This window comes from Trachypithecus francoisi, unplaced genomic scaffold, assembly GCF_009764315.1.
Source record: "Trachypithecus francoisi isolate TF-2019V2 unplaced genomic scaffold, Tfra_2.0 Lachesis_group9, whole genome shotgun sequence".
NCBI lineage: Eukaryota > Metazoa > Chordata > Mammalia > Primates > Cercopithecidae > Trachypithecus > Trachypithecus francoisi.
Window position 1 is genome coordinate 69659741 of NW_022681474.1, and position 27974 is coordinate 69687714.

A 27974-nucleotide genomic window follows, 5' to 3' on the forward strand; every position below is an offset into this window, starting at 1 on the left:
TCCATAATCCCCATGTTTCAAGGGAGGGACCAAGTGGAGATAGTTGAATCAAGGGAGTGGTTGCCCCCACACTGTTCTCGTGATAGTTCATGAGTTCTCCTGAAATCTGATGGTTTCATAAGGAGCTCTTCTTCCTTCACTCAGCACTTCTCCTTCCTGATGACTTGTGAAGAAAGTGCCTTGCTTCTCCTTTGCCTTCCACCATGATCATAAGTTTTCTTGAGGCCTCTCCAGCCATGCAGAACTGTGAGTCAATTAAACTTCTTTCCTTTATAAATTACCCAGTCTCAGGTATTTCTTAATAGCAATGTAAGAATGGACTAATAGAGTGACTCATGGTTATTGTCATGGGTTTATTAGCACATGATTTTTTGAGGTTTAGACATGTCTTATAAATCTGTCTGTCATGCTTGCAAAACATGCATGAGCGGGGTAGGGAGGTTATTTATGTATTTATTTTGTTTTATTTCACGAGATGTTACCATTTATGCCTTTCCAATAGCAAAAATACAAATGGAAATATTTTATTTCTAAAATATGTGAACATTTGCTTTGAGATTTGAAACGTGAACTGCTTCACTCGGTTTGAAATACTGTGTTCTCCACATCTATTGCTCTTCATTGCTCTTTTATACAACAAGATACAATGAATGGGAAAAACACATAGCTGGCTGTCAAAATGACCTGCCACTTAGCAAGTATACCAATCAGCAAGTTTCTTAACTTCCAAGCTTCAGTTTTCTCACCTTAGAAATTGATATAATAATATCTACCCTGAAGTGTGGGTGGAAAGATTAAATAGATAATATATTTAAAGTACTTATGCAAAAAATCCTCCAGCTCATAGAGGGTTCCCAATAATGGTAGTTAGTAGTATCCCTAATTGCCTCTAAAGTTATTTTCCAAAATATAAATGGTCAATAACTATCTAAAACTTAGTTTTGAAAAGATCAACATGTATTATTGATGCCTGGAACTACATTTTCTGAACTGTAATGGCCACTGGTCAAGTACATCTCAAGTTGACTGAGTGAAATTTCCGTGATTAGGATTTTGTGATGATTCAAGTGCAACAAGATGACTGTAGGGTTGCTGAGGGGAGGAAGCCTCTTTCTGCTCCACTCTCCCTAAACCAGTCACTTCAAATTAACTGGCCATGCTTTCCCTGAATATAAACTGGCTCTCTCTCATCTCAGCATGTTTGCACTGACATCTGTTGCATGGTATCCATACACGCTTTCTTCCCGTACTATACCACCAGGGTCTGAAGAGGCAGCAAAATTATCCTTCTACTAAAAGCAACTCAGATTGACTGGCAATGCTTCCCCTGAATATAGGTATGGTTAAAGGGACATTGTCCTTTTATGTCCTGTTAGGTTATGCTATGTTGGGGAGGGAGGGATTGCTGTGTTAAACAAGGTAGACAGTGAAGGCCTCAGTGTTAAAATACTATTTGAACAAAACATGAAAATGTGAAAAAGTTATTCACATGCATAAAATGAAGGAAAGTATTCCAGGCTGAGGGATCAGCCAGTGCCGAACACCCAAGGCATTATGTTTGTTCTGGTCAGAGATTAGTTAAGGACAGCTTGGTTTGAGCCATGTGGTCAGACTGAGTCTGAGAGGGAGCAGAGCCTTTCTTTTGCTCTTGCAGGGTCTTCTCAGAGCCCTGACTTTTATTTTACAGGAGGTGGGGAGCCACTAGATATTTCAAACGGAAGACGATCAATATCTAAAGTGTCATTTAAAGGAACCACTATAGCATCTCTGTGGATGGACAGTAGGATAGAAGAATGGAGGCAGAGAGACCAGGTTAAGAGATTATTGGCAAAAGCCCAGGCAAAAAGCAGATTGGTGAGCAGGGGAAGTGATGAAACATCTTTGAGTTCTGGTTATATTCTAAAGGCAGAGGTGACAAGACTTGAGAACACATAGGATGCAGGATATACTTAAATTGTGGTTAGGTAAACATTATTGATTTGAGCAACAAGAAGGAAAATATAATCATTTTCTTAGATGGGAAGGCTGATGAAAAGTTTGGAGGGAAGGTCAAGAGTTCAATTTGGGACACGTTGATTTTGGGATTTCTATTAGACATCCAAGTTTTTAATAAGAAATTAGATATTCAAATCTGGATTTTAGGGGAGAGGTATAGGCTAGACACACAAATTTAGGCATCAACAGCATATCAATGATATGTAAAACATCGAGAATGGTAAGATCTATGGGAGTTATAAGTGCAAGGAAAATTGTTCCCTGGTATACTCTAACATTTAGGAGTTGGAGAACAAAGAAAGTAAATTTATAAAGTGGCTGATGACAGAGACATTAAGCTAAAAGTTTCACTGTGTCACAGAAGCCAGGTGAAAACATGTATATCCAAGGAGAAGGCATGATAACTGAATCAAATTCTGCCATAGGTCAAGGAATATGTGGACTGAATTCACCACTGGATTTAGCAATCTGGAGGTAATTATTGACAACAGGAACAGTTTCAGCAAACTATTAGAGTAGAAACTAGTTTTACAAAGGATTCAAAAGAAAATAGGAGAAAGTGAATCAGAAAAAGCAAACATTAACAACTCTCTCTAGGTAGTTTGATGCAAGGGAAGGCTAAAAATTAAGATCAGGGCTCGAGTAGAATGTGAAGTCAAAAAAGATTTATTGTTTGCTTTACTGTTGTGATGGTTGTTTTTTGTTGTTATTTTGGGGGATGTTTTTGTTTTGTTTTTCAAACAGATAATAATCTCTCCCTTTCCCTTTCTTTCCTTATGCCCTGAGGGTAGACATGGACATATTGTTGAGTTGGAAGATTGAATTGAATTGATGCAAGCTCATTCAAAAAGTTTTTCACAAGTAAAATCTTTATGAAAATCTTTCTTCACAACTCGGTCTTAGCTGAAAACATTTCCTGATTCCCATGTGAAGGGAAAGCCATTATGATATAAAATATTCTAAGATTTTATTTGGCAGTGGGATCTGTCTTAAGTATCACAGAAACCATGAATATCTCCTTGTTATCTATATTGATTAAACAATGTTTCTAGAATCTTTTTGTTACTATTTTAGAATCCTCAGGATGAGAAAATGCTTATTCCAGTTAGGAGCAATAATTGCCCCTTTAATCTCAGCCTCCTTGTCATCAGATCTTAGGGGGCTTCCTATTCCTGAGGACTTGGAAGTGCTGACATTCATATAGCCAAATCTGACCCTGTTGTTTACTGCTTAAAAGAAAAGAAAGTCATTCAAACTATGTTGCAGCAATTGCAGTGGGATTCCCTGGACTCATAAACGAAGAAAAAAGATTAAGGTAATTTTTCAGTGGTGCCCAGCTAGCTCACCAGCATTTTAGACTATTACTAGAAGCAATGAATAGAATTTAGATAAATTGACAGCACATTTTATTACTTAGATATTTCAGTGTAGACACAAAAATTATTTCAATATTCCCAAATTTTATGATAGTAGTTGTACTTGTGTTTGTATATACATAATAATGTAAATGAAATAAATAATTTAATTATATAATGTAATAAGCATATAAATTTATGAAGTATGGGCATAAAATGTAGTTGTTATTTCTATGAAAATTAAGCTGAATCATTTGCAAAGACTCAATAAATATAAATCACTTAAAAAATTCTGTAAAATTAAGCATGGTAATATGTCTTCAAATGATTTGGGAAAAACAATCACAAAAACTGCATTCTCCTTCCTCTTCCCCTTCCCCTTCCCCTTCCCCTCCTTCTCCTTCTCCTTCTCTTCTCCTTCTCCTTCTCCTTCTCCTTCTCCTTCTCCTTCTCCTTCTCCTTCTTTCTCCTTCTCCTTCTCCTTCTTCTTTTGAGTCAGGGTCTTGCTCTCTTGCCCAGCCTGGAGTACAGTGACACGATCTCTCACTGCAGCCTCACCCTCCTGGGCTCCAGTGTTCCTCCCATGTCAGCCTCTCAAGTAGCTGGAACAACAGGTGCGTGCCACCGCACCCAGCTACTTTTTGTATTTTTGTAGAGGCAGGGTCTCACTATGTTGCTCAAGCTGGTCTCAAACTCCTGAGTTCAAGTGATCCACCCACCTTGGCCTCTGAAAGGGCTGGGATTAAAGGCATGAGCCTCCATGCCTGATCCAAAAGCAGAATTCTGCAGTCAACTTTCTTTCTTTCTGTGTGTGTGTGTGTGTGTGTGTGTGTGTGTGTGTGTGTGTGTGATGGAGAGTCTTGCTCTGTCACCAGGCTGGAGTGCAGTGGTGCCGTCTCAGCTTACTGCAACCTCCACCTCCCGGGTTCAAGCAATTCTCCTGCCTCAGCCTCCTGAGTAGCTGGGACTACAGATGTGCGCCACCACACCCAGCTAATTTTTGTACTTTTAGTAGAGATGGGGTTTCACCATATTGTCCAGGATGGTCTCGATCTCTTGATCTCGTGATCTACCTGCCTCGGCCTCCCAAAGTGCTGAGATTACAGGCGTGAACCACCACACCCGGCCCACTCTGCAGTCAACTTTCTTTGCTAGTATTTTTAAGTTCTTAATTCCACTGTAAAGGAAAATAATAAAGAATGCATCAATTATGTATATGTGGTCTATAAAAAGACAATTTAATCTTCAATTATAAGTCCCAGGTATAAAGAATCCTTGCCTCATTATCAAAAAATTGGTGAATGAATATACACTTACATGTTTTAGATGTAAACAAATTAATTTCTACATGTATTCATTTCTATGATTTCCTGCTTTAATAATTTTTTTACTGACCATATACCTGCTTTAATAATGTCAGAAGTTTTGGCCGGGCGCGGTGGCTCAAGCCTGTAATCCCAGCACTTTGGGAGGCCGAGACGGGCGGATCACAAGGTCAGGAGATCGAGACCATCCTGGCTAACACGGTGAAACCCCGTCTCTACTAAAAGATACAAAAAACTAGCCGGGCGAGGTGGCGGGCGCCTGTAGTCCCAGCTACTCTGGAGGCTGAGGCAGGAGAATGGCGTAAACCCGGGAGGCGGCTTGCAGTGAGCTGAGATCCGGCCACTGCACTCCAGCCTGGGAGACAGAGACAGACTCCGTCTCAAAAAAAAAAAAAAAAAAATAATGTCAGAAGTTTTTATTCTATTTTTTAAATATTCTATTTTTTAAATATTCATGTGTTTTAAAAATATGGATAATTCAATCTTTATGTTAAATTTTGCATTAAATTCTGATCAAACAACCTTGTATTCCAAGTATTTTTGTGTATTATACAAGTCTTAGGATGATATTAAAAATATTTAACAACCAGTTTGACAGGGGCCAAACTAGCTAAAATAGACTAATGGCCAATTAGAATTTAGGTCAGTTATACACAACCTGAATGAATAGGTGCATACCAATACACACAGTCATTATTTTAATAACTCAATCACTTTTCAAATAGATAGGCTGTATTTTACTTCATCACAGGACTACTCTTAGATTTGAAGATTGTTTTATTTTTCTCTGATATTAATAATTTTGCAACAAACATGCATACTAATCACCTTCTTTTACACTTCTGAATAGAAAATTTATTCCTCATGACAAAAGAAGGAAGAGATGAAGAGAGGAAGATAACACTTATTGCCTATTATTGACTAGCCTTCTTGCCTGCTTGCCTGCCTTCTCACTTCTTTAGTTATTTACTGAATTATTTGCTTCGGAAAGTATTTTAAGCACAGCAAGTGTGAGTGATACAAATAAATCTCTTCACTTTATTTCAATTTAATTATATTCTAAAATCTGGGTTCATGCATTAAGCAGCTACACTTTCCAAAATTCTCCAAGCAATTCTTCATACCTCACATTTATTTGAAGAATAAGAAAAATGAAGTAAAAGCAATATTATTTTTCCTTAAAATCCAAAGACCATTATTCATATTACTTAGTATTCCTGCTTCTGTGCTTAAATTTTGTGTGAAACTAAATATATTCACTTTTGAAAGCACTAATGTTGGCATTATGCCAAAAGGTACCTCATGCCAACCCAGAGGATTATCTGAAAATTCTGCTTCTGAAAGAACTTAATATTTTGAAATTGATAATCTCCCCGAATGTACCAAAATGCTCCTGATTGCTGTTCAATGCATAAGTAACATTTAAAACTGCATCCCTAAAACACTTAGATCCTCACGAATTATAAACTATGTGTGTGTGGGGGCGGGGGGCGTATTTTTCCTTCTGAGCATCCTTAATTCGGAGTAACATGTGATAGTAAGTATCTCATTACTTTTGAATATGTTGATGCAAAAGATTAAGACATGGACTTTTTGAAAGCTCATAAATTTTGCACTTCCTTTGAAAGTTTGTGCAAGACGTACTTTTTATTTTTAAAAGTTTTCATCCTGAGAATTTATAAACTAAATAAGAAGAAAAATGTTCACCAATCTCTTAGCCTTGCACAGCACACTAATTCTAATATGGCAGATATGGAAACCCAGGAGTCAACAAATTCTAGGACTTAGAGGTACTTTATATAACTGTATAGTCCATCATTATGTTATAAATGAATAAATTTATGTCCAGAGACTCCAAAGCAGTTATTCATAGTGACACAACAAATGACTTACATGTCAAACTTATTTTCACTACAATGTGCCATATGGATCCTGTGACTATTTTCCTAATGTAATCAACTGAAAAAATAAAATAAACCATCAAATATATTCTCTCTCAATAATGCTGAACTATTGATTTGAATTTTTTTCCCTCACTTAACTTACCGGTTGTTTCAGCATTCTGGAGAAAAACAAACCAACCAACCCATAGTAACAAGCTGTAAACAACAGGCTGAGCTCTGGTTTCCCATTTCCGGGCTTCTTGATTGAATTCTCCAATTCTCCTTTCCCGACTACTATGCTGGGGGATGGGCAGGGGAGGGGGCAGGAATTGAATTCTGTGCTGCAGATTGGAGATCTACATAGCATATACCAAGGAATAAGAAATTTGATTTCAACTGCATTGAGAGTACATATGATGCTATGGTTCTCATTTACCTGTAACCTCTGTTAAAAGCAATGGGAGGTCTAATAGGCTAGGTAATTAATGGATGTGAATAGATTCAAATGGATAACAGTGAAATAGCCAAATAAAGCCTTCTTGAAAGTTCTGTATATCGATGTGCTCTCCGTGATGAACTAAAGAAAGATGTTTTTCATGCTTTTCGATATACAAAAGTTTTGTCCACCTCACACCCCAAGAGTCTTCAATTTATTTTGAGTGAATTTCTGATATCCAGTACTACATTACTCCCATCTCATAGCAAAGCATGAAGTGTTTCTTCTTTCTTATCTGTCATCAGTACAGTTTTCCTAGGTTCTTACCTAAGCAAAAAGAGGCATGAATTGAAGTGACTGGCATTTCAAAAAATTAGAGACATCACACCAAACTGTAAGGTACCTCGTAAGCAATGGAAGTCACCTCAAATACAGAAATACACTAGCAATTTTGTCCCTTGTCACGAGTACTTAGTTTTCAAAATGAAATCTTGAAGACTCCTTGTACCCTGCATGACCCTGCATTTCTAGGGTTGTGCTGGCACATCATTTCAAGCCATCTAGCTAAGCTGTATAATATTATAATTATACTGTCACATAAGAAGATTTCACGTGAAATTAATGAAACACCATTCACCTCAGACAAGAGCTGTGGAAGCTTAGAGCACTTTCCTGGGGTGCCTTTTTCTATACCAAATCTGTCTTAAGGGAAAAAAGGAAAACCTCAAACTAGAATGCAAAATACAATTCAAGGAACTAATCTTGCTAAATGTTTCTCTCTCTTTTGTTTGTTTTCTGTAGTTTGGGGATATTAAATTTCCTATATTCCCTCATAAACAGAAGACTGGCTAATTAAAATCAATGAAAAACTATAAAGAGAAAAATAAAAACAAAGAAACATAAAAATTCCATATCTTGAAAATATTCAGTGTCCTTCACTGGCATCCTTCATTGGTGTAATTACAAAGTAGAAAAACAAGTAATTAATTCTTTTGGGATCCCAATACTCAATGTGCTCTCTCCAGATATAGCACAGAATATATATATATGGGGGGGGGGAGAGAGAGAGAGTGTGTGTGTCAAGTTTCATGTATGAAATTAAATTAACTATATTTAGCTACAGGATGCAGGAAAACAAATGCATACCAACATCAAACAAACAGTTAAATTTTAATGATGGATTAAATTATTTTATTCTTTCCACACAAGCCTTTTGGACATCAGTTTTAAGTCAACAAAGTAGGAAGAATATGCAAAAAAGCATTTGCCCTTTTCAACTTTCCCAGCCTTTTTGTTTGGTTCTGACATTTGTCTCCCATATTCTCTTTTGTTTACTACCTCAATATTTTCTGCACATTGCATTTCCAAACACATACCCATTAGACTGTATTCATATATTTACATTACATGAATGAATGTGGAAGTTTTAAAAGAAAAAAGGACTCAGTGATGCAGAGTCTGATTGAGTGTCCCACATTCAGCAAGTGAATTCAGATGGTGAGTAATTCCTCTCCTACTGCCATCAGCATCATGCTCTCAGTAGACTCCAAGTTTCTCCCTTTGCATGAACCAATGACTGTACGGTCACCTCTCTACTTCTGTCTTTCTGATATTGATGCAAACTTATTCCACAAATACCGGACAATTATTGTGGAGCTCTTATTTTATGTTAGATATTTGGACCACTCTTCTACTTCATTAACAATGTAATTTATTTATCTATACACCTACATTTAATACAAATTTCTTGTCCTCATAAGTGACAGACACAGCTAAGCACTAGGAATACAAAGCTGAACAAGATCATTCCCTTTGCCCTCAAGAAGCTTAGAGTATAATAGAGTATTTGACAACATATATATATTTTTAGTATAAAGGCCAATTTTACATACCTTTTTTTTTTTTTTTTTTTGAGACAGGGTCTCACTCTGTCACTTAGGCTGGAGTACCATGGCACAATCATGGCTAACGGTAGCCTCAACCTTCTGGACTCAAGAGATCCTCCCACCTAATGCTCTCAAGTAGTTAAGACTACAGGCACACAACATCATGCCTGGCTATTTTGTATTTTTTGTAGAGACAGATTCTTACTATATTACCCAGGCTTGAACTTCTGGCCTCAAGCAATGCTCCCACTTCACTTCAGCCTCCCAAAGTGCTGGGATTGTAGGTATAAGCTATTGCATCTGGCCTAGATATCAAATAATTTTGAGTGCCATCCCACACATCAGAATACTTGCTTTTCTTACAAAAGGAAGTATAATCAAAGTAAAGTTATTATGAAATCATTCAATCTCTTTAAATTAATTGTTATGTAATTTATCATAGTATCTATGTACACATTTTAAAAACAAAAGAACAAAAATGTATGAGAAATATCATTTATCTTATTTGTGAAAGGGGTTAAGAGCTGTGTTATTAAAATTGGATTCGAATCCTAGTTGAGCCATCTACTTATCAAGTGACCTTAAACAAGGGCTTTAAAACTCTCTTTTTAACACTCTTTAAAACTTTTTTTTAATCAAAGAAAAATGAGCAAAATAGTGGTCTGTATAGTATATTGTGCCAAGACCAGCTCAGTCATGGAGACCCTAACCCAGCAACGCTGGGTTTTAAAGGAATTAAAGACACACACACCGAAGTATAGAGTGTAGAGTAGGAAATTAGAGGACTGACAGCCTTGAGAGCTGACAGCCACAAACAGAGTTTTATCCACATATTTATTGACAGCAAGCCAGTGATAAGTATTGTTTCTGTAGATTATAGATTAACTAAAAGCATTCCTTTACGGGGAAACAAAGGTATGGGCTTTGGCTAGTTATCTGCAGCAGGAACATGTCCTTAAGACACAGATTGCTCATGCTATTGTTTGTGGTTTAGGAATGCCTTAAGCAGTTTTCCACCCTGGGTGGGCCAGGTGTTCCTTGCCCTCATCCTGGTAAACCCACAACCTTCAGCATGGGCATCATGGCCATCACGAACATGTCACAGTGCTGCAGAGATTTTGTTTATGGCCAGTTTTGGGGCCAGTTTATGACCAGATGGGGAGGCCTGTTCCCTATAATATAGTATATTATAAGAGACATACAGTGGCTATAGGGTTAATGATAGCCATAAATTCCACTCAGACATCTTGTAGGTCTGACACTATGCCATGTAGTGCACCCTGACCTGGTGGTTTCCAACCCTAACAAGGGGATTTCCAAGAGACAAGACCACTTCAGCGTAGATGCAACTCTCACAAACTTTAATTAAAAGTTTACCCTTACAAGAATAGTTTGAACTCCCTTTATGAAAGAAACACCTAGTTACTGATGTGCACTGAGTACAAGTAGAAGAAAGGTGGAAGAATTCCCCAAACTCTGAGAATGGTCTCTAGATGGAGATCCCCAGTCAGGTGGTTACCTGATGCTAACTGAATCTGGCCCCTGCCACCAGCCTGCTCCTGCTATTTGTCTTCTAAGAATGCTGTCAGAATAAACCACTTGAACATTAGACGGTGTTTAAGACTCATCTTTGAGGCAAATTTGACCCAAAGGAGAGAAGTTGTCCTGGGGAAACTGATTAAGTAGGATCACTCGAGAGCCCCAAAAGCAACATAGCATATTGTCAGGATCAAGCAAAATGACATATGCAAATAACTAGGAGAGTGCCTAACATACATTGCTTTTAATACTTGATTTTTTTAAATTTTCCATTATTATGTCTACAGACAATGGCTGAGAAATATTTGAGAGTCTAGTGAACGAGGAATTGGTACAAGGTTTCTCCTTTTTCCTCCATTTGGGCTCAGAGGCAAAAGGCATGTATCTGAAGGAAAGATAGCAGCCTGCAAAGAGCCTGTGGTGGATGATGACTTTGCCAACAGTAGACATCCGTAATGGGAGAGGATGAACTCATAGTAATCCCTGGGAGAACATGGACTGTGCATTTTCACTGTTGCCTAGAGCACATTTTAGGCACTCAATAAATACTTGATGTATTCATTAATTATTGGCAAAATTTGAGGAGAAAGTGAAGGGAAGAAAAATCACTTCAAACCCTTTAACTGTGGATGAAGAACTACAAAAAAATGATTTTTATCTAAATCTGGACAAACACATACAGGAACTGGATTTTTCCCACTATGTAGAGCAAAATTCAGACTACTTCCCCAAATTTCTCATTTCTCAGCTTTAGTCCAGTTTTGACTGTGCCACTTGTCTCCACCCATAATATTTTAATACCTGTGTCTTTCTTCAGTTTCTTCTTATTCATTCATACCACCAACTTAGTTCAAAGAAACCGTAAGCTTGAGTTTAGCAGGGCAATCTTAAAAAAATACAACTCTATCAATTGAACTGCCAGCCAGTACACAAATTCACAAAAGGAGAAAAAAAGCAAAAACAAAAATCCCCACAAAAAGCAAAAAAATACTAAACAGCCTACTCACCAGAGAAGGGCAGGCCTGAAAGGTAAGATCTTAAATCTTAAAATATGGATGAACTCATTATATTAAAAATATATGAATACTGTGAAGTAGAGGTAAAATGGGATTCATTTTCAGTAACAACACCCTATGACCCTAATATTCCCATTTCTACTTCATTTTCCCAGAACACACAACAAACGGCACTTAAAAATGCATTTAACTCCTCTTCAGAGAATATTAAACTTTAAAGCATTAAAGAGTGCCTGCCAACGAAAAGGAACTCATCTACAACTTGAAGGTTAGTAGTTGCCTTCCCATTGAATTCTAAGAAGGAAATTTTCACTTCTTTTCAGTCATATTGCATTCAGCATACCTGTGAATTAATTCACCACAGTATCTCACATTTACATTTTGAGTAGGAATAACACTATTTCCTTCTGTAGTCAGTGAGGAGAGAGTTACAGTAAGAATTTCTCTTATTCATCCCATCCCCCCATTTGGTACAAAGGTCATTAGAAGGTCATCCACTGAAGCTACAACTGGCAAGAATCTGAAGAAAATAAATGCGTTTAATATTCTGCAGTACCAGCTTCCCAAAATATTGTTAATTTAAATGAATACATTTCCTAATGTCCTTTTCAAGGATTTCTCTTATTGTCACTCAAAGTCATCAGGATGACTTACAAATCCAATGAACTCTGAGGTGAATCCTCTAGAAACATGACTGGAACAAAATTTGTACACTGAAGAGTGCTGGTCCAGATAAAGCAAATAAAGAGTTTGACTTAGTCTACGACTGAGACATTTTATAAGGTGGAGCATCCTGACTCAATGAATCCCATTATTGACGGAAAATTTATCAAATAAATTAGAATGTTGCTGGACAGAGTCTGTATCAGTATATTTTAAAAGCTCCTCGGAAAATTCTAGTACCTGTCTCTTTGCAAGTTATCAGCAGTAGTATTGTTAAAGGGAACCGTTTATTAAAGCTCACTACAAACTAGGCACTGTCTTGAGAAATATATATATATATATATATATATATATTTCTCATATATATATGCATTATAATGCTTAACCTTTAAACAAGTCTGTGAGACATATATCATTTTCCTTATTTTATGGGCATGGAAACCAAGCCTCTGAGGGATTAGGTAATTTGACTAAGATCACATGAATTGTAAAATACTATATTAAAATTAAAATCTAGTATTGCTTGATTCCAAAGCCTGTGTTTTTAACTCTGTGAAACTATCTTTCATCCTTTGTTTGCCCATTTTACTTTCAAGTTTGTTAAGCTGAGAACTGTTTCCCAGAAATCTTTTCTGTCTGGCGCTAGGTTAGAGTTAGCCAAAAGAGGAACTCATGTGAGATTTGAGAGAGAAGGGAAAGGATGGAAGCAAAATAGCATATATTACTCTCTGAATATCTTTGTAAGTCTTTAGATGTGTGTGCCCAGTGCGTTCTGTCTTGAAGACTTCTCCTCCAGCCCCTTTTCCTCAACCCAATTCAACTTGGCTTTTCAGGTCATACAGTCAGTGACCAGCAGTGTACAAAATTCCAGTGGCTCTATATTGTTGTCTACACTTGGAAATGTCAGTTTTTTTCATTTTAGTTATTCCCATGTGTAATAAAGGTATCTAATTGTTGTTTTAATTAGGATACCTGTGGTAATTGCTGTAGTTGAACCATTTTCTCTCCTACTGGACATTTGAATATTGTTTTCTATTAAATGCCTGATCTTTTGCTGAGTTTCCTAATTTTTTTCCATGTTGGCTTGTAAGACATCTTTTATAATGTGAATAAGAGCTCTTTTCTGTTTATATGTGCTATAAATATCTCTTCTGCCCTTTATAAAGCTGTTAATTTTATAAAGTCATCTTTATCAATTTTTGTGGGTTTTTTTTTGAGACGGAGTCTCGCTCTGTCACCCAGGCTGGAGTGCAATGGCATGATCTCAGCTCACTGCAACCTCCACCTCCCAGGTTCAAGCAATTCTCCTGCCTCCGCCTCCTGAGTAGCTGTGATTACAGGCAAGCACCAACACATCCAGCTAATTTTTTGCATTTTCAGTAGAGATGGGGTTTCACCATGTTGGCCAAGCTGGTCTTGAACTCTTGACCTCAAGTGATCCACCTGCCTCAGTCTCCCAAAGTGCTAGGATTACAGGCATGGCCTATCAATCTTTTTATATTAAAGCTTTTGCCTTTTCTATCCCAAGTCATACCTGTATTATCTTCTTGAGGATTTATTGTTTTATTTTGCACATTTAAGTCTATAATCCTAGGATTGATTTTTTCTTGTATATTGTGAAACAGGAGTCAAATTACATTTTATTTCTTATATGTTCAAATACCAAAAAGCCTGTTTTGTCCCCAGAGCTCTTTAGTATCAACTTTTTTATGAGGTAAATTTTAACATATGCTTAGGGCTCTTTCTGAGCTCTCATTTCTATTCTATCAATCCAGTAGTCTATCCTTGTAAAAATACCATACTCTTTAAATCTCTATTTATTTAAAATAATCCCTGTTATCTTGTAAAGCAAATCTTTCTCACTTGTTCTTCATAGGTGTGCCTTAACTAGTGTTCGCTTTTGTTTCATTTCCATATAAATTTTACAATTAACATGTAAAGTTACATATAAACACACAAGTTTAAAAAAACTCATAACATGATATGAATTGCATTGAAACTATTGGGGAATATTGACAGGTTGACAATACTGGATCTTCTTCTAATATGTGAATATTGTTCATTATTCTGTTTATGTAGGATTTTTTTCAAATTCCTCTCAATATTTTCTATTTTCTGTATACGGTTAAATACAGTTATTTTATTTATTCCTTAAGATTTGAATTTTTTTTTTTTTCAGATGGAGTCTCGCTCTGTCGCCCAGGCTGTGGTGCAGTGGTGCGATCTCAGCTCACTGCATGCTCCACCTGCCGGGTTCACGCCATTCTCCTGCCTCAGTCTCCCGAGTAGCCGGGACTACAGGTGTCTACCACCACACCCGGGTAATTTTTGTATTTTAGTAGAGACGGGGTTTCACCGTGTTAGCCAGGATTGTCTCTATCTCCTGACCTCATGATCCGCCCATTTTGGCCTCCCAAAGTGCTGGGATTACAGGTGTGAGCCACAGCACCCAGCCCCCAAGATTTGATTTTTTAATACTACAGTAGGTGATATCTTTTTAAAATTGTATTGTCTTATTATTATTATTGGTAGGTAGAAATACATATTGATCTTACATTCATAAAACCTGTAAAGCTACTCATTAAATCAAGTAATTGATTTCTGAATTGTTTTGGGCTTTCCAGGCACAAAATATGTCATCTGAGAATAATGATGGATTATTTCTGTTTTCTAATTCTTAGACATTTCTCTTTTTTTCTCCTTGTTTATCATCCTCTCTAAATCCTCCAGAACAATGTTAAATAGAAATAGAAATGGTATAGCTGTCTTCTTTCCCTTACACAAATCTTAAAAAAAAGAAAAGGAAAACTTTTGTGGTTTTACCAACATGTAAGTTGCTTCCTGTAGGTTTATTTAAAAGCCTTTTTTGGGAGTGGGTGTAGATTAGGAAATGCTCCTTGTTTTTCTAGATGGCTAAGATTTCACATATAAATAAGCATTTACCTTTACATAGACTTAAATATATTTTAAAGTTTTTCAGATACTTTTCTACCTCTATTAAAATAATCAGGCTACTTTTTTCTCCTTTATTCTGTATATAAAGTAAATCATACTGATTGATTTACAAATCTTAAATAATTTTTCATTCTAGAATAAAGCCAACATGGTTATGATATAGCATACTTTTGCAATATTATTGGACCAGTTTGGGAATCTTTTATTTAGTATTTTTTACATCTATGCTAATGAGTAAAAATGACTGATAATTTTATTTTCTCGTTTCTATTGAAAACTCAGATGTCAATCTAATTGCTACTTCTTTGCAGTTAATTTATCATTTTTCTTTAGATGTTTTAAATTTTTTTCTCTATTTTTCTGAGGTTCATTGACAAAGGCTTGATGTGATTTACTGAATAATTCTTTTTATTATCCTTATTTTTCATAAAACTTCTTGAAACTGTGATAAATACTTAGTTATCATCTCTTCAAATGTTACTTCTGTGACATTCCATTTTTCCTCTTATTCTGGGACACCCATTGGTGCATATTAGCATTGTAGGTGTATCCTTGATGATTCTTACATTTACACTGAACATTTTTCAGCATTTCATTTGTCTGTTAAGTCTGTATATTTTCTTCTGGTCTAGGTTTCAGTTCACTAATTCTCTCATCAGCTATATCCTATACGCCTTTAAACCAACCGTTATTGTACTTTTTAATTTCTTAATTTCTATTTGCATTTTTTCATAGTTTAAAAGGCTTTGTAAATTTTCTCAATCTGATCTCCTTGAATATATTTATTATTTTATACCAGATAATTCCAATATATGGAACCCTTTATTGTCATTTTTATTTCTTAGCTCTTCTTTATTCACATTGTCTTCCTCATTTATGTCATTATTTTCATTTTTTTACTTAACATTTTATTAGATACACTGCATAAAATTGCAAAAAATAAAAAAGAGAGAGAGGCCAGGATAATATTATCTTCACCCAAGAAGAAATGATTTCTCTTCTGCCAGGTACCTGGGGGTACTATCACTCAAAGATTGCCTTAACTCAATTTTAGGGATTGAGATGATATTAAAGTTAGGTACAGTCTCTCTTTTTTTTTTTTTTTTGAGACAGAGTCTCGCTTTGTCACCCAGCCTGGAATGCAGTGATGCAACTTTGCCTCCAGATTCAAGGGATTCTCATGATTCAGCCTCCTGAGTAGCTAGGATTACAGATATGAACCACCACACCCAGCTAACTTTTGCATTTTAGTAGGGACAAGGTTTAGCCTGGTTGGCCAGGCTGGTCTCAAACTCCTGGCCTCAAGTGATCCGTCCACCTCAGCCTCCCAAAGAGCTGGGATTATAGGTATGAACCACCGTGCCCAGCCTGGGTACAGTCTCTTGCAGGGACTTATAAATACCATTTCACACTTAGCACTGGGCACAGCATTGTAGGGCCTGGGACTCAAATCCATGTTCCTCCGCATGGAAAGGATATCCTCAGCATCACAGTCTCTCTACTGCTCACTCAGGAATCAACAAACACCTTTCTCCCGTAGAAGAAAAGCAGTCCTGAAACATGGGTTAACCTGCCCAGGCTTCTCTCCCTCACAGATCCTGGCCTGATCATTCTTCGCTCTGTTATTAGCAACTTAATGCATTTTAGCAGATGTTTTCATATTATTCCAAGATGTTGTATCATTGATCTGTGGAATATTGGTGTTTTTACTTAGTTTGCCACAGTAGGAAATGGAAGTTTGCTAATCCTTTATTTTTTGTAATGTTTAGGAAAATCACTTATTCCCTCTGACCCTCCCTGTGAAAAAGGGAGAGTCCTCTGTGGAAAGAGCTCCTTTTAATTCATCTGTACATACTTTCTAATGACTTCTTCAATTCCAGCTCAGAACTGAGGTAGGATTATAGATTCATGATTATAGATTTTTATGTGTAAATCATATAAAATAAGAAGCTATATTAACAACAAAAATCCTACATATTCTAATAGAAATATACATAATTACACACCTACATACATTCATATACATGTACATGTGAACCAACTAAAATAATGGCAAGTAAAAGCATGAGGCAAAAATGTTACACGTAAGTTGCTCAACAGAAGACTGCTACTCCTTCCAGTTGGCCCATCATAACCACTCTAAACTGAGACAAAATCTTCAAACAGATCCCCAGGAGAGAACAGCTTCACAGCAACGATCTACCTCAAAATTCCATGGAGAGTGTGTCTTCTCTTCTAATTTACCTGAGTGCCTAGAGAGCAGCCCGGACCCATCCAATTTGCAGCCACAAATCTCTTACTTTAGCAACAAAAATCAGAAATGAGCTCTTCCCTCTGCCTGTTCCAACCTCCTTTTCACCTGAGGTAGGTCGTTGTGGAATATTGGAAAAACAATTTAAAAAATTAAGAAATAACCAAGACTTACTGGTTTATTTTCAGTTTTTAGGCAAGCCTAATATGTTGTTTTTCGAAGGAGGAAAATTTATTAAAAATGAAATTCAGTTTTGGAATTCAAATCCAAGTTGTTCAGATTCTTCAAATGTAAAATGAGGATTACTCAAGCATACTTGGTAGGTTTGTAAGGGAGGATTAAGTGTGGTCATTCATTAATACACTTTTCATAATTCTCACTACTTTGATCTAAAGAAGAGGTAGGCTTCTGTGATTGCAGTGTGAATTACAATAAGTAGATTTTAGAAAGTGTAACCACATAAGAATTAATGGTTGTCAAAATAAATAATGAATAATCTTACCTCATGTTTACAGAAAATACTTTTTCTCTACAATTTGCTTCTTGAACAAACCCTGTGGGAAGTAGTTGAGACTCAGTAATAAGAAAATTTTGCTTAGAGCTAGAAGATCTGGATTTAAATCCCAACTGTGACTTTTGTCAGCTGTTAAACTTTGCAAAAATCATCTACTTTCTGCCTCCGTGCTCTTATTTGCAGACTGTGAGGATACTATCTACCTCACAGGAATAAGTAGACAACACATGTAAAATTGCCTTCTTCTGTGGACAAGTAGGTACTCAAGAATGGTTGTTGTATTACCAGTCCCATTTCAAAGATAAAGAAACCTAAATACAGATAGTTAAGAGGGTCATAGTTTCTAAATGAAGACAAAATGACAATGTTGAAAATAGAATGAAGTTTTTATGAACATCTATACTAGCACTCTTCCGAACGACCATGTAATTTTTTTGCATTTATGAACCACTGCCTGTAGTATGAAAAAATATGCTTAATTCTATTCAACTTGTCCTAAATGATCCAGCAATCATTTTGTGCCTCAAAGACCCAATTAGACACCAGTTTCTCAGGTATAGGAATATAACATGGAACCATAATGTAATGCTAAAAAGCTCCTTATTCCTTATCAAAAATTATCCCACTCATTATACATCTGAGGAAACAGAGGTCACAGGCCATTCAGAAAGAATGTGGGCAACATTAGCTGTTGAACCGAATGTGTATTCGATGCGAGAAGGAACAGTAAGAGTCACTGAGACTAAAGAAAAGCCCATTATCAACTTGTTTGTTTTTCTTTCGTTTCTTCCTTGTACAAGTCACGCACAATATGAAAATAAAATCGTTATTGAAGCATATCGGTTAAGCAGGAACTGAGTTTAATAGACTTCAAAACCTCTCAAAGTGCTATACGGCTTAACGAAGATTATTGAAAGAAGAAACTTAATAGCTAATTGAAAAGATGGCTAAAAGCATTCTCAAGCATAAAGAAAATTTTCTCTCTTTAATATATTCCTAGCTGTGAAATTACAACAATCTGTAGGGCTTCAAAATGAAACCAAAAATAAGGTTTTCTGATGAAGCAATTAAATTTTATCCAGCACAGTGATGATCAGACCTTTATATTTTTTCATTTGCTAAGAAGACCATCTGGTTGACTTGGAGCAGGTGAATTCAGCTAATTTCTTTTCAGAATGAGATGGAATTATGTGAAGGAACTGCCCTTCACACCTGGTTGCACAGGATTCTCACTTTCCTGACCTTTCACCTCCCCTCCAGGCCCAAGGGCCAGAGAACCTCATGATTTCATTATAGTAAATTAGATGTCACAAGCTGCTGTGATCTGCCAGCCAAGTTTAACAGTGACATTGCAAGTCTCTTTGCTACTCTCCAAGAAATCAATAATACCTCCCCCTGCAGCAGGATCCTGAGCTCAGATCACTTTGTCACATTTCTAAGCAAATGACACAGCATGTGGAAATGGCTCACAGACAAAAAGCAAAGGGGTACAGAAATATTGAGAGTGCTCAATACGAAGAAAAGAAATTAAGATCTTGTAAATGAATTTCTAATCATACTCTTTCTTTCAGATGGGCATTCAGAGACTTTTACAGTTTTAAAAATCAGAAGATTGCATTGTCAGGATTTCAAATTAGCAAATTTATGATAAATGGTGATTCATTTTAAAGTACAGGCATCTATGTCTGCAGAAGTAAATAATCCATAGAGCCTAGTGGCCTAGGCAGGGTTTCAGAATATACAAAAGCCATTCTCTGTTGTCCTCCACAGTGTAATGACTACATGATGACTATTTCTATTTTAGTGACTGTAGTCATTGGTCTTACTATGATTTCCAACTCACAGATGTAATAGCTACAACAAACAAAGCAAAATCTTCTGAATGATTTTATGGAGAGAATTTGATTCAGCTCTATTCCTCACTTTCACTTTTGAAGGATTATATTTTGTAAAGGTAAAGTAAGAGAAACAGCACAGGTTGGGTGTGGTAGCTCACACCTGTAATCCCAGCACTTTGGGAGGCCAAGGTGGGTGGATTACCTGAGGTCAGGAGTTTGAGACCAGCCTGACCAACATGGTGAAATCCCATCTTGGCTAAAAATACAAAAATTAGCCAGGAGTGGTTGCAGGTGCCTGTAATCCCAGTTACTCAGGAGGCTGAGGCAGGAGAATCGCTTGAACCCAGGAGGCAGAGGTTGCAGTAAGCCGAGATTACACCATTGCACTCCAGCCTGGGCGACAAGAGCGAAACTTCCATCTCAAAATAAATAAATAAATAAATAAGAAACAGCACAAATCATGGGTCAGCAAATCTATAATCCATATTATAGACTAAATCTGGCCCACTGCCTGCTTTTATAAATAAAGTTTAATTGGAAGAGAGGTACAATCATTCAGTTGTATATTGCCTATGGCTACTATCAAGCTACACCAGCAGAGATGAGTACTTTAGACAGACATCATACGAACCACAAGGCCCAAAATATACTATCTAGCACTTCACTAAAAAAAGTCTGAGATACCCTAGCCAAAGTGATATTGAGTTCACGCATCTTTCCCTTTGTACAAATGATAATAGAAAAATCTCAATACAGGTAGCCAGGCTAAGCTGTGTCCTAGGCCAGATATTGCGAGAGAAGTATTTGCTGAAGGGTAAAATAAAAGATCACCCAAAAGCTTTGAGAGAAGTAGTTTGAAAATAAAAGTAAAATATAGTGTTTTCTAACTGTTTACCAAACACTTACTGTGTTTTGGTTTCCTATTGCTGCTGTAATGAGTTACCATAAACTGGGTGGCCTGAAACACCACAAATGTATCATGTTACAGTTCTGGAGGTCAGAAGTTCAAAATGGGTCTCACTGGGTTAAAATAGTGGTGTTGGCTGCCATGACTTCTTCTAGAGGTTCAACGGAAAAATCTGTTTCCTTGCTTGCTGAATTGTAGAAGCTACCCCACATTCCTTGGTTTGTTTCCATCTTCAAAACAGCAGTGACTTGTCAAGTCTTTCTCAAGCTGCTTGTTTCTTCCATATTTAAAGACTTTTGTAATTACATTGAGCCTGCCTAATTTAGGATAATCTCCCTGTTTTAAGGTCAGCTGATTAGCAATATTAATTTCATCTGCAACTTTAATTTCTTTTTGCTATGTAACCTAACATTTTCACAGGTTCCAGGGATTAGGACATGCACATCTTGGGAGGACAATTATTGTGCCCACCACACACATATTATATTATTTAAGATTCACAGTAATCCTATCAGAGAAATATAATTATCCTTATTTTACAGTTTAGAAAGCTGAGGTTCAGAGAGGCTAATTAACTTTCCCAAAGTTACAAAGCTACTAAGTAATAAAGATGAGATTCAAATCCAGTTCTTTCTGACTCTAGAGACTGTGTTCTTTTTATGATATACTGATTAAGAGTACTCTAGGCAACACTCAAGACATTCAGTCTCTCACAGAATACCTCCTTACTCTCTCAGAAAGTACCTGGGGAGACAACATTGTATTTTGTATATACATGATTTTTCCTCTGCTGTTTGACATTGCTTGAACATGTGGAAAATATTTAGAAATAGGCACATATTAATGACCTTGATAGAAACTGATTTCTTAAAACTCAGTTTAGCCAGATAGAATGAACTTTGTAGAATTTTTCAAAGAAAGTTTATTGTTGATTTCTTCACAGATTTTAGGAACCAATCAATCATTTCCTTTGTGGATCAGCATGACAAAGTTACACACTGGTTCCAAAGATTCAAGAGAGGAAAAAGTAAATGTCAGAATCAGAACTAGTCTACAGATATTAACATAGTAACCCTTATCTAAGCACATCACTCAGAGAATAAAGGATTGCACATAACACTACATACACTACACAATTCGACCTATGTGGTTCTGCTGTGACTTGCTTTAGGATCTGAGCCTGAAAATACTGATAAAATTCTTATTTTTCCAGTTAGTTATTCAAATACAAATCTGTCAATATTTGAAGAAATACCAGTTTCTCCCTTTTTTTTTTTTTTGAGATGGAGTCTCGCTCTGTCGCCCAGGCTGGAATGCAGTGGCGCGATCTCGGCTCGCTGCAATCTCCGCCTCTGGGTTCACACCATTCTCCTGCCTCAGCCTCCCCAGTAGCTGGGACTACAGGCACCTGCCATCATGCCTGGCTATTTTTTTTTCGTATTTTTAGTAGAGATGGGGTTTCACCGTGTGAGCCAGGACGGTCTCAATCTCCTGGCCTCGTGATCTGCCCGCCTCGGCCTCCTCAACAGTTTCTCCCTTTTGTGATGCACTCATCTAAATTATCTAAGAACCTAAGGTGCTGACTCAGGTCCAAAGAGGTTTGTTCGGTTTACAAAACCAACTGTAGTTTCAGTCCCCTCAAACTACAGAGAAGGACTAATACTTGTCAAACTACTGAAAATTTGATCTCTGCATTCTGAGGGCCACATGCACACTGCTAATGTGATGTTTCTGCAGATTCAGTTGCTGCTGTCAGAGTTCAGGACATGCTACCCCCCAAATATGGCACCTTAGTTTTGAGAAAACAGCAGAAGCAGGAAGGCCTCTCTGACCTCCTCCTACCATGCTCCCTGGAAGCAGGCTATAAACCTTGGAAGGTCTCTCTCTGATATTCTCTTTCACTTCTCCCCAGAAGAATTCCATGTGCACTTTACCCAAAGGAAAGGAATGTCATACAGGGACATTAAAAAGAACTCTGAAGAAATTGTTTGTTTGTTTGTTTGTTTGTTTGTTTTACTTCTGAAGACCTTGCTAAATCCGAAGACCTTGCTAAATCTGAAGACCTTGCTAAATCCACCCCTCCTAATTTGTTAACATTAGATTATACCCTTTTGTCCTCCAATCATACTTCTGCATGACTGTCCATAGAAATACACAAATCTTCCCACTTCTTTGGGCCTTCATTTCTGAAGGCTTCTGGGTCATATAAAATGTACATTAAATACATGTGTATGCTTTTCTCTTGTTAATCTGTCTTTTATTACAGGAATCTTAGTCATGAATTTTGCAACATGTAATGAAAAGAAATTACTTTTTCTTCTCTATGGCTTCTGTTGACCAACATGAAGCAAGACTCTGCTCACTCCTGAGCCTACAGATGAGATCTTCAGACAATTTAAAATATTATTTTTCTTCCCTACACTGCTAATGTCACACTCCAGTTCTCCAAGCTGGTAGCTATTTTGGTTCATAATCTCATATTTAGATATTTTTTATCAAAGGCAGTTTAAATCTGCAGTGAACTTTTGTCTCAGCCATCATTATGCAAAACAAGTCCTACCACCGATACTTGGGTTATTTATTCTGTCTAAACCCACAGTGATTTACCCCTTCTTGTCAAAAGACACAAAGGTCCTAAGGACCCCAAAGGGATCCTTTCTTGTCAAAAGTCCTCAGTGAATCCTTGTTCCAAGTAGGAAAAATGCCTACCTCATTTCCAGTGAGTAGCTCTACATTTCCCAATAATACTGTGAAGGTCTTCATCATGACATAAAAGTCCTCATGGGCATGGAGCCCTATTGCCTTATACATAACATAAGGATGACTTTAAATATCTCTTTCATAAATAAATTATCCAGTCTGATGTGGCGCCTCCATTTTGGACATGGAAGAGAGTAGCATAATTATTCATTATATTGCATTAATTTCATAATGTTTTCAGGTCTTCTCTACTACTTATTTATTATCCTTAGAGAATTGAGAATATAAATAGATATTTCTAATAATATTAAGGAGAGTTCATTAAACATGGGTTAAGAGAATCAATTGTGATCTTCGGTCTAACTATCGTGTTCTCTCTGGTTAGGTGAGGTAAGAAGTATTAGCTTACAAAATTGTGCCCGCTCCCCATCCCCAAGGATTATCCTCATAAATTATTTAAAGAATCTGTAATATTTAATTTTAATTTTTTGAGTTTGAAATAATTTTAGAGTTACACAAATGCTTCAGAGTTTTAGTATACCCATTACCCAGCTTCCCCTAAGATCAGTTTATCTAGACAAAGTATAATTATTTAAACCAAGACATTAACATAGAAGCAATGCTGCCAACTAGCCTGAAGACTACTCACATTTTATCAATTGTTTCACTAATGGCATTTTACTCGTTTGTGATCTAATCCAGAATCCCATAACAAAGTCAGTTGTCATGTCTCCCTAGTTCCAACAGAGGACAGTTCCTCAGTCTTTATCTTTCATTACCTTGACATTTGAGGAGTAGTTATTTTATAAAAAAACAGAGTTTTATACTTCGAATTTTTTTGTTATTCATTTTTTGGCATGAACATAACAAAAGTATTATTTGCAGAAAGGATACTGCGTCCATTTACAACATATCATATCAGGAGGTATGCGACGTGGATATTATTTATTACTGATGATTGTAAAATTACCACTTTATTAAGGCAGTGTCTACAAGCTTTTTTCAGTATAAAGATACCACTCTTCCTTGGAATCAATAAGCACCTCAGGAGAAGTTACTTTTGGAACATGTAAATACTCTGTTTCTGTTCATAATTTTGTTCATTAATCTTAGCATGCATCTGTGATTTTTGCCTGCAACAATTATTATTGTGGTGTTTACCAAAGGGTGATTTTCTATTCTTGATGGAAATAGACTCGATGGTAGAATTAAATACTTAGAATTCTACCATAAAGAAAATCTATCCCTTGTTTCCTATTTTTTTATTTAATTACGAGTTAGACTCTTATGAATATATAGATAGTTATTTTAGTCTATGGGTTATATTACTCTAATTTATTTTTCTCAAAGTGTCTCAGATTTGACCTTTGGAAGTCTTTCATGTAAACTTCCTTGTTCTTTCAACAGTCTCCCATCATTTTTTGAGCACTTTGTTTTCTAGCACAACAAAATATTTCAGGATTTTTTTGTGCTCTTTCTAGCACATGGTAAAATTGCATTAAACAATTTTCCTGGTCCTGGGTTGTCATTGTTTCCCAGTCTACTCAGTTGATGGAATTAATGTATGTGTATATATACACACACACACACAGATGTATATGCACATATATTATCTATACATATACACATATACAAATGTATGCATATATACAATATGTTCAAATATTACATATCCCTCTATATGGAAACCTATGAAATTATATATATGTGTACATAAATGTACACACACATATGAAAACATACACCTCTAAAACTCATTTAGTGTGCATGTGTTTACAGCGTGTGGATAAATAGGTAGATTATTTATATGAGAGGAGGAGACGGTAGGTGGGTTCATTTTCCCTTTTTACTTATTTCTAAGTCCTTTCATTGAGTGAGAATTCAGCTCTATTTACAATGTAGGTGCTTATTCCTTCAGTTCTCATATACATATAAAGTACTTTCATAATTGATATCTACAGTTCTATGAGAAACAAGTTTACTAACTAGAGTATTATATTTGTGTGCAATTCTTTTGGTGTTTAGCCTCAAAAATATACAATCAAAATGCTGTTTTCCAAACTGATTTAAGGTTATTTTCTTCCTACGGCCTTTATTGTGGTTATGCTATTAATTTGTAATTGATTTAATTTGTTACTCTTCATATTTCATCTTCAGTTCCCCCCCTGTTAAAATCTGGTTAATTTTAATTGTTTATATTTTGGGATATGTGAAGGACCATCATAGTTTAAAGCATAAAAACTATTATAAAAATATATATTCATAGAAGTGTCACTTCTCCCTCATCTCTTCTGCCTCATTCTTATTCGCCCAATCTTCCCACACTGTTTCTCCGAATCCCCTGTAATTAACCAACCTCATTCATTTCTGGTTACTCTTTGTATTTTACTTTGCACATTTTTATAGAAATATATTTTGGCTGGGCACAGTGGCTCATGCCTGTAATCCCAGCACTTTGGGAGGCTGAGGTGGGTGGATCATGAGGTCAGGAGTTCAAGATCAGCCTGAGGTCAGGAGTTCAAAATCAGCCTGGCCAAGATGGTGAAACCCCGTCTCTACCAAAAATACAAAAAGCCGCTCATGGTGGTGGGCGCCTGTAATCCCAGCTACTTGGGAGACTGAGGCAGAGAATTGCTTAAACCCAGGAGGGGGAGGATGCAGTGAGCCAAGATCCCACCACTACACTCCAGCCTGGGCAACAGAGCAAAACTCCGTCTCAAAAAAAAAAAGAATATATTTTATGAAATGTCTGGTAATATCTTTTTTCATTTTTCAGCAGGTTTTTTTGGATGTTTGTCTTCTCAATTTTAAAGAGTTCTTTATATATTAGTATATTAGCCCTTTTTCTAGATTGTGTTGAATATATTTTCAGCAAGTTTGTCAGTTATCTTTTGGCAATTTTATACTTTTTCTGTGATGAAAATATTTTATAGTTACGTAGTCAAACTTGTCAATCTTTCCTTTTATTGCCTCTGAATTGTGAGACAGTCTTTCCCTAGATGAGAGTTAAAAAACAAGTTACTCATGCCTTCTTCTAGTAGTTGTAAAATTACATGTTTTGCATTCAGATCTCTGAAACTTTTGAAGTTTCTTCCTGTGAATGGTATGAGCTATAGATCTAATTATGTCATCTTCCAGTGGCTATCCATTTTCCCACCACCATTAATTCAATAGCCCATCACTGTCTCAGTGACGAGATGCTACTTTTATCATTTACTACATTTTCATGGGCATTTGGGTTTATTTCAAGATGTTAAATATATTTCACTGACTTTTTGTCTGTTCATCCACCGGTACCACCTGATTTAGTTGTTGTGCCTTAATAATGTGCTTTAATGTCTGGTAGGGCTAAACCTTCTCATAGTTTTTCTTTTATAGTGTTTTCTTATCTATTTTTGCATGTTGCCTTTTCATATTTAAATTTCTATTTAATATTACTTTGTCTAACTTCATAAAAAGCTTCTTTGTATTTTATTGGGTGTTGAATTTATAAACATAAATTTGATAGAAATAACATCTTTATAATACTGGGTTGATCTAGCCAAGAACTGTGCATGTCATTCCATTTATTCAAGTCTACTTTTTGGCTTTTAAGAGGGCTTTAAACATTTTTTTGTTTTGTTTTTTGTTTTTTTTATTGAGTAAATGTGATACCTTTTAAATAGGGCATCTTAGCCATCTGTGCTGCTGTAACACAATACCACAAACTGAGTAATTTATCAACAATAGAAATTTTGTTTTCACAGTTTTAGAGCCTGGGAAATCCAAGGACAACGTGCTGGCAGGTTCAGTGTCTGGTGAGGGCTGCTTTCTGCTTCCAAGATGCTGCCTTAATGCTGCATCCTTTAAAGGTGAGGAATGCTGTGCCCTCACATGGCAGAGGAGAGAAGTGCAAAAGGGACACACGTCCCTCATCTAGCTCTTTTATAAAGACAACTAATCCCATTTACAAGGGAAAAGCTCTTATGCCCTAATCACTTCTTAAAGGCCCTACCTCTTAATTCTATCACATTGGCAATAACTGAATTTTTCAGGGAACACAGGCGAACTATAGCATAGGGTTACTGATTTCTGCATGTAAATTTGATATTATGCCATCTAACTGAATTATTTTATTATTTACATTATTTTTTAGCATCAATGTTCTAGGGTTTTCCAGGAATCTATCCTATCGTGTGAAAGTAGAGATACTTCTGTTTCTCTTTACCCATACTTATGCCTCCATGAATTTCTCTTATATAAATGTACTATGATGTTGAATACTACCAGAGATAGTGGACATATTTGCATGTTTCTTGAACTTAGCGAAGATGCCTAGTATATGTTTTCATTACATAAAATATCAGTTTTATGACAAAGATATTTATATATGTACATATTTATATAAATGTATATTTGTATATTTTATATATACACACATATACATATATAGACACACATATATTATCATCTTTAAAAAGTGCCCCATAATCACTATGTTCTTGAATATTTTTTAGCAGGAAGTGGCTCTGAATTTTGTTGAAGACATTTTGATTTGGCGTGTTTGTTTTTGTAAGCATCTATGAAGATACATGTCTTAGTCTGTTCAGGCTGCTATATCTAAATACAATAAATTGAGTGGCTTATAAACAACAGAAATTTATTTCTAATAGAGTTGGAAGCTGGAAAATCCAAGACTAAGATCCTGGCAGATTTGGTGTCTAATGAGATC